Source organism: Hibiscus syriacus, unplaced genomic scaffold (assembly GCF_006381635.1).
Source record: "Hibiscus syriacus cultivar Baekdansim isolate YM2019G1 unplaced genomic scaffold, ASM638163v2 tig00005974_pilon, whole genome shotgun sequence".
Classification (NCBI taxonomy): domain Eukaryota; kingdom Viridiplantae; phylum Streptophyta; class Magnoliopsida; order Malvales; family Malvaceae; genus Hibiscus; species Hibiscus syriacus.
The window spans coordinates 3,008,519-3,016,748 of record NW_024062076.1 but is presented as its reverse complement, the minus strand read 5'-3'; the positions used below and the strand labels follow the sequence as shown (position 1 = coordinate 3,016,748).

General features: G+C 30.5%; 1 pseudogene; it reads left to right on the top strand.

The window, feature by feature from the left end:
- The first annotated feature begins 3,429 nt into the window (after nucleotides 1-3,429).
- Nucleotides 3,430-7,346, top strand: LOC120200419 (annotated as a pseudogene).
- Nucleotides 7,347-8,230: the final 884 nt, after the last annotated feature.

The window sequence follows — 8,230 nt, the reverse complement described above, 5'->3', positions numbered from 1 at the left end:
AATTATAATGTAATAGATAATTTTGTAATATAATCGGTATAAATATACCGATTTTATGAGCGAATAGGTTTACAACCTATATCGACACTTTTTAATATTATGTCGGTACTTTATGTCCAGATTGGAAGAAAAATGTGTCGATACCTTGTCAAAAGGTGTCGACATTTACACATCGGAACCCAGAATTATAATGTAATAGATAATTTTGTAATATAACCGGTATAAATATACCGGTTTTATGAGCGAACAGGTCTACAACCTATATCGACACTTTTTAATATTGTGTCGGTACTTTATGTCCAGATTGGAAGAAAAATGTGTCGATACCTTGTCAAAAAGTGTCCATACTTTTTTCACTGTGGAAAACATTAATTTAAGGTTATCTTTTGAGTGAGTTTTAAGATATTAATTTAGTAATTATAGGCGTCTAATGATTTATTTTTTACGTTACGATATATATTATTATTAAATTAAAACATAAACATATATTACATATTTTTATTATTTTGGTTAATATTGTTAAATTTAAATTCTAAATTATTTTATAAAATATCAAAACAATCAGGTAATTTTTTGTGTAAATGAAATTATTAAATTAATATTGTAAGTGGAAAACATGAAACACTATTAAAAAAAATTGAAACATAAATTACATAACTTTAAAAAAAGTATCGATCATTTTTATAAAAAGTATGGACACTTTCAATATAATAAGTAAAAATATGATGTAATAGGTAGCGCTTATACAATGTAATAGGTAGCGTTTATATAATGTAATAGGTAGTGCTTATATTGTAAAGTATTTATCATTTTTATAAAAGTGTCCATATTTTTTTCACTGTGGAAAACATTAATTTAAGGTTATCTTTTGAGTGAGTTTTAAGATATCAATTTAGTAATTATATGTATCTAATGATTTATTTTTTATGTTACGGTATATTATCATTAAATTAAAACAATAAACATATATTACATATTTATTATTATCTTTGGTTAATATTGTTAAATTTAAATTCTAAATATTATTTTATAAAATATCAAAATAATCAAATAATTTTTTGTGTAAATGAAATTATTAAATTAATATTGTAGGTGGAAAACATGAAACACTATTAAAAAAAATTGAAACATAAATTACATAATTTTAAAAAAAGTATCGATCATTTTTATAAAAAGTATGGACACTTTCAATATAATAGGTAAAAATATGATGTAATATGTAGCGCTTATACAATGTAATACGTAGCGTTTATATAATGTAATAGGTAGTGCTTATATTGTAAAGTATCTATCCTTTTTATAAAAGTGTCCATACTTTTTTCACTGTGGAAAACATTAATTTAAGGTTATCTTTTGAGTGAGTTTTAAGATATCAATTTAGTAATTATATATATCTAATGATTTATTTTTTATGTTACGATATATATTATCATTAAATTAAAAACAATAAACATATATATTACATATTTATTATTATCTTTGGTTAATATTGTTAAATTTAAATTATAAATATTATTTTATAAAATATCAAAACAATCAAATAATTTTTTGTGCAAATGAAATTATTAAATTAATATTGTAGGTAGAAAACATGAAACACTATTAAAAAATTGAAACATAAATTACATAACTTTAAAAAAAGTATCGATCTTTTTTATAAAAAAGTATAGACACTTTCAACATATTATAATGTAATAGGTAAATTTGCAATGCTATCGGTATAAATATACCGGTTACTTATAAAATAAGTCAATATAAGTGCTACCTATTACATTATATAAACGCTACCTAGTATGTTATTGTACTTTATAATATTTCCGGTTAAATAATATATAATAACCGGTCTAAATTTTAACCGGTCACTTGTTTAACCAGTCACGCCGTATATTAACCGTTTTTTAGGCGCCGCACCACAGAACTACCCACACAACATATTATGATATTTATAATAATACTACAATATACATATTCTCTACTTACCTTGCAGCCAGTTGAAAAAAAGTAGGTTGATGCATTAGGTGTAAATGAATGAATAAATAAAATTAATTTTGTGTTCGTTTATTTATTTTTAAAGGTATATATATATATATATTTAGAATTTATAAACATGTTTATTTGAAGTTTATTTATAAGTTTAAAATTATGTTAATAGTATTTAAACTTCTTAAGTTTCATAATTTAAACTTTATATTTATAATTTGTTCAATTTAGCATATATATTTACCAATATTTAAAATGAAAAAAAAGTAAATGGATCTATAAACAAGTTTATTCATGATCATAAATGAATGAGTCAATAAATGAGTTTGTTTATAAATATAAACAAACAAAAACACACATTTATCCGCGTTCGTTTATTTACACCACTATCTACGGACGTTGATGATCGAACCTGAGACTTCTAAGAATAATAACAATTTTTTTTAATTACTTAGATAACTTAATTTGTACAAAAAAAAAATATCAATATTTATTGAATTAAATGGTAAAAAATGTAATATCCTTAACATAAAAGTACAAGTTCAGAAAAAAAAAACGCCCAAGATAAGTTTACTTTTATTTAGGGATAGAGAAAGAAAATTAGGTGTAGAGGTATGTTTTCTTGGTTAGGGCAAATGGAAGGTGTAGGTTAGGTCTTTATCTTCTTCAGAGTGACTAGTCTATCGAGGCTGGGTAGCTAGCTAGGTACCCTTGTGTGTGCACCTCGATATCAGTATCAATATTGAATTTGAATATATTATCTGCGTGAAAAGCTTCCACCTTTGGACTAGGGGTGTATTCGGTTTGGTTCGGTTTGATTTTTTATCAAAAATTAAATCGAACCGAAATAAACGATTTTTCAATATTTAAACCGAAACTGAAATCGAATAGTTAAAAAACTGAAAAAATTGAAATCGGTTTTTTCGGTTCGGTTCGGGTTTTTTAACGGTTCAAGTTTTTCGGTTTGGTTCGGTTCGGTTTTTCGGTTTTTCAATGAAAAAATCACTTGAAACTATAATTTTTTTTACAAAAATTACCTATTCGGTTCAATATAGAACAAATGAATTCCATATGAAAAACCCGAACCGAACCGAATCAAAAAAATGAAGCATTTAAACCGAACCGAAAACTAAACCGTTTAAAACCAAATCGAACCGAACCAAACCGTTTTACTCGATTCGTATCGATTTTTCAATTTTCTCGATTTCGTTGTTCACCCCTACTTTGGACTCTACATACCCGACCAGAACATCCATTTTTTTCTCGGGGAAGTTGAAGTTGGAAGAGCATTAAATATAACACAGAAAAGTTTGAAGAAGAAGCATTTGGGATGAAATAATTCATGAATTTATGAGGTGAAGGCAGCGGCCTGTTGGTTTTTGGGGTTTGTGAATTCTAATCAGACAGAGGTGGTGGCAGGTGCCATTAGTAATAAGTTTACTTATTACCATGGAAGCATGGACCGTGGAGGTGATGGAATGTTATTGAAGTTAGCGCACAGGAATTTTAATGTTACTTGGATTAGTTATACTAAATTGAATACTCATTAATATTTTAATGAGAATTAATATTATAAATTAGAATCTCACGAACCAAACTAAAAACATGCATAACTGAGTATTTTCTCTTGTTGGGACCTTAGTTCATCTTCATCAGCTTCAGCTGCTGTCTCTTTCCGTTCTCTTCTTCCCTTTTCAGAGACAGAAAAGAATAGAAAAAAGGAAAAGCTTTTTTGCATTTCCCTCATTTGCTTACTTTATTCGTCTTAGAAAAACACATTCACTTTTCTAAAACCCCACTTTGCTTTTGACAATTAACACTACTATGTCATTTTTCTCCTCCACATTTCCCCGAAAAGTTTCTTCTTTTATATTTGGTGCTCTTCTTTTAGCAGGCGTAGCGCCATTTTTTGGTTCCACGTTCGCTCTCTGCAATCTCTCTTCTTAGGTTGCATATTTAAAAACCGCTGAAATGTCAGGTATATTGATTAATGTTAGTACTAACATATATGTTTGCTAGTTCATGAAAAGCATTTCTACTTTAATAACATGTGTGCTTGATTTATTTTGGTTCTGTTAAATACTGGAAATTAGGGGTGGAGGAGATTTCTGTGAATCTAAAAAAAGAAGGCCATGAATGCATCCAACAAGTTCACTCATTCTCTTAAGAAAAAAGGGAACAAAAAAACAGATTACAGGTTGCCTTCTGTATGCATTGAGGATGTTAGGGATGCAAAAGAGGAGAGTTCTGTCATTGAATTACATCAAAAACTTGTTCACAAGGATCTGTTGCCTCCTAGGCATGATGATTATCATACTTTGTTAAGGTCGGTTGGTGCTTTGAGTTGTTCAATGCATCGGATTGTATATGCTTACAAGTTTATGTGACATTCAACATGTAGATTCTTGAAAGCTAGAGAGTTAAACATTGAAAAAGCAACCCAGATGTGGGAAGAAATGCTTAAATGGAGGAAGGAGTTTGGAACAGACACCATTTTGGAGGTCAGAAATGTAAACTTTATTGCATCTCTTTCAAGACTTTAATTGCATGATAACTGAAATACTGAATCGTGTAACAATATGTAAGAGTTATGATTATATTTTAATAGATATTGTTATCATTGCAAGTTGACCCTTTTTTTCTATTCAATCAATACTTAGGATTTCGAGTTCCAAGAGCTGGAAGAGGTATTGCAATACTATCCCCCAAGGGTACCATGGAGTGGACAAAGAAGGTAGACCAGTTTACATTGAGCGGCTAGGAAAAGCTCATCCAAGTAGGCTTATGCGAATCACCACCATCGATCGGTATATGAAGTACCATGTGCAAGAGTTTGAGAGACTTCACTTGGAGAAGTTCCCTGCTTGCTCGGTTGCAGCAAAGCGACAAATCTGCTCAACAACTACTATATTGGATGTGCAAGGACTGGTATTTGACTCTTATATTTGACATCCTTTATCTAATTGAAAGATTTGATAGCATTAGATATAGAAATATGGCATAAAAGAATACTGAAGCTGCGATTTACTTAATAATGGTGATTAAATGTTGTTTCTGAATGCAGGGCGTGAAGAATTTTAGCAGGACCGCGGCAAATCTTTTGGCTGCCATGACTAAAACAGATAACAGTTATTATCCTGAGGTATCTTGTCCTATCCAATTAGATTTTTCTTCTGTTGCTACTTGCAATTGTTTGTAACTCTTTCTGTATGGCTTTACAGACGTTACACAGGATGTACATAGTCAATGCTGGTCCTGGATTCAAAAGGATGCTTTGGCCCGCTGCTCAGAAGTTTCTTGATGCAAAGACAATTGGAAAGATAAATGTAAAACCGAAAACACTTTAGGCATTCTTGTTTCTATTCCCCTTCCCTTTCTACCCGCTTAACTCATTTTTTCTCATTTACAAATTTCAGGTTTTGGAACCCAAATCTCTGGGTAGGCTACTGGAGACCATTGACCATAGGTCTGTTACGTATCTTTCTTCATTCTTAACTGCAATAAAATTCAATCTACGATCCCTCCTAAGCCCTTGCTCTTTCTTCACTTCTTTCAGTCAGTTGCCTGACTTCTTAGGAGGGTCGTGCACTTGCTCTATCGATGGAGGGTGTCTTAAATCCAATAAAGGTCCATGGAATGATCCTATGATAATGAAGGTAACCATGTGATATATACAGCTTGTTCCTCTTAAGCGTGAAATGTTTGTTGGACATGATTTTTGGCTTACTTAACTTTTGTTTGGAGATTAACATGTGGTTCTTCGGATAGCTCATATATAATGAGGATGCAACATTTGTGAGGCAGATCACCAGAGTATCTGATGACCAGAATAAATATGACTCTTACGTTCAGATTCATCCATTAATGGTAAGTACTAAGTCTTTTGATCATTGAGCAGCGGAGGTTCTGTGATTATATCTTCTGTGCATGTGATTTAACCCATACTCTTCAGGCAAGGACTAGTGACACATCAACAACACAGGCAGAGTCAGATATTGATGTGAAATATTCTCCAAATCGAAGAAGCTCTGCATATCCTAATGCTTACTATAGCTGTGAAGATAGCTTCCCTCTTGTTGAGAAAACTATAGAAAGTGAGCAACGACTTCTATATTCTCCATATTCAACGCCTACTAGTAATGTCGATAGTCAAACTCATCAACGAGAATCTTCTTTTTATATCAAAGGTATTTGTAATAGCTATTTTATTTGCAGTAATCATTCTCTCTTCTACGAGGAGGATACTTCAAATGTACCATTGTTTACCTGGTCTCTTAGTGTATGTGGACAGCATTTCTTGTTTACTATCCGGTTTCATGGATCGGTGTAGATAACTTGTCGTATAGTTGATGGATGTTTTGTTATGATTACCTACCCTTTGGAGTTCATTTTTCCTTCCTAAGTTGATGTCAAAATTCAGGAACTTCAGTTGCCCTATTGTTTGACACTGTCAAGGAAAAGGTTGGGAGAAGGACTATTCATTCCATGGCCAAAATGCTGATAGCTTTATTAGTCAGACTAGCTGCATTTGTTCGTACTATTAGGTTTGGATTTTGGAGAATGCCGAACAACATTCATAGTTCGAGTACAATGGAATCCAATATGAAGAGCCATTCGAATTCAACAGCACCGCAAGCTGTGAATGAAGAAGTCCATGGCTTTGCATGTATAGAGCGCCTTCAGAAACTAGAGAAAGCATTTGAGGAACTTAGCAACCAGCCTGCAGGAATTCCCCTAGAAAAGGAAAAAATGCTTATGGAATCTCTGGACCGGATCAAATCTATCGAGCTCGACCTTCATAAAACAAAGCAAGTATGACCCATCTTAGTTTAATGGAGTTTGATATGAATGCTCGTTGTTGCTTCTTTTTTTTGACAATATTGTCACCTTGCAGGTTCTACATGCTACTACATTAATGAAGCAACTTGAGATTGCAGAGTTGATAGAAAATATACACAAGTCCAAATGCCGCATAAGTTCCATTCTATGTAAAAGTGTTGCAGTCGAGAATATTATCCAGTATTCCGGTGATTAGGCAGTCACATGTCATCTAATATACCGTCCCACAGTACGGGTGGCTGAAAGAAGTGGTAAATAACAGATGAAGCAGCATGCATGTAGGTTCTTGCTAATCTTCATATGAAAAAAGTATAAAAAAGTATTTCTAGTGTATGCAATGTGAGGTGTAGACTATAACTATGGTTTAAGAATTCAAAATGCAGCTATATTTCTTTGTCAAGTCGCTGTTTAAATTTGTTGCAGCGAAGAAGAATATTGTGTGGAACATTTGGAATTTAGATCAAAGACAGTGGGAGGTTGAAGAAGACAAATATCTGGGGACCATTTTTGTTCATGGCGACTCATGACAGCTTTGAAACAGTTGTGTAGAAATATGGATATTTGTATGTTTTAGTGAAATGATATTCTTACAATGCGGCATGCCATGATTTTGTTTTGTTTCCTTTATGTTCTAATTCTATTGGAATGAAAGGAGGAAATAAAATTATATGCTCCCATGGAGAAAGGGACAAGCATGGCATGTGCATATGCATACAGTTCTATTTATATATCATAGGCATCTGACACTAGTTTTTTTTTAGATCTTGGTACGCTAATCATAGTTATATTTTACATTAAATTGTCCAAAAGTTACGAAATAATTATTGATCATTTAGTCATAGATAATAAGTTAGAGCAATAATTAATAAAATTAACGTAATAATAAATTAAGGATGTGTTTAGTTAAGTTCTCTAAAATTAATTTTAGTTAAAAAAAAATTTGACTGTAAAATTAATGTCAAACTGATAAAAAGTAAAATAAATTGAGATGGAAACGATGACTTCAAATTGACTATAAAATCTAGGATTTCTAGTTTTTCTATTTTCTACTTTACGTTTGGAAGTAAATTATAATTTCATTCTTATTAATGCATGGGCTCAATTATGTATTTACAATTTATTTTAATAATATACTAACATCCTTAAAAAGTAATTTATTACGTTTAATAATTTATTTTAAATTTTTAAAAATAAATAAAATTTATGATTTATATATTAAAATATTAATAGTGAGTTATAAAAAAATATCTTTTTATTATAATTATAATTATATTTTAATTATTTTTATATTTTTATAGTTTAAAGTGATATAATTCATATATAATAATATTTTTTGAATTTATCATGGTTTAAATTGATATGATCAATATATATAAGTGTAAATATAATTTAAAAGTTATATTTTTAATTT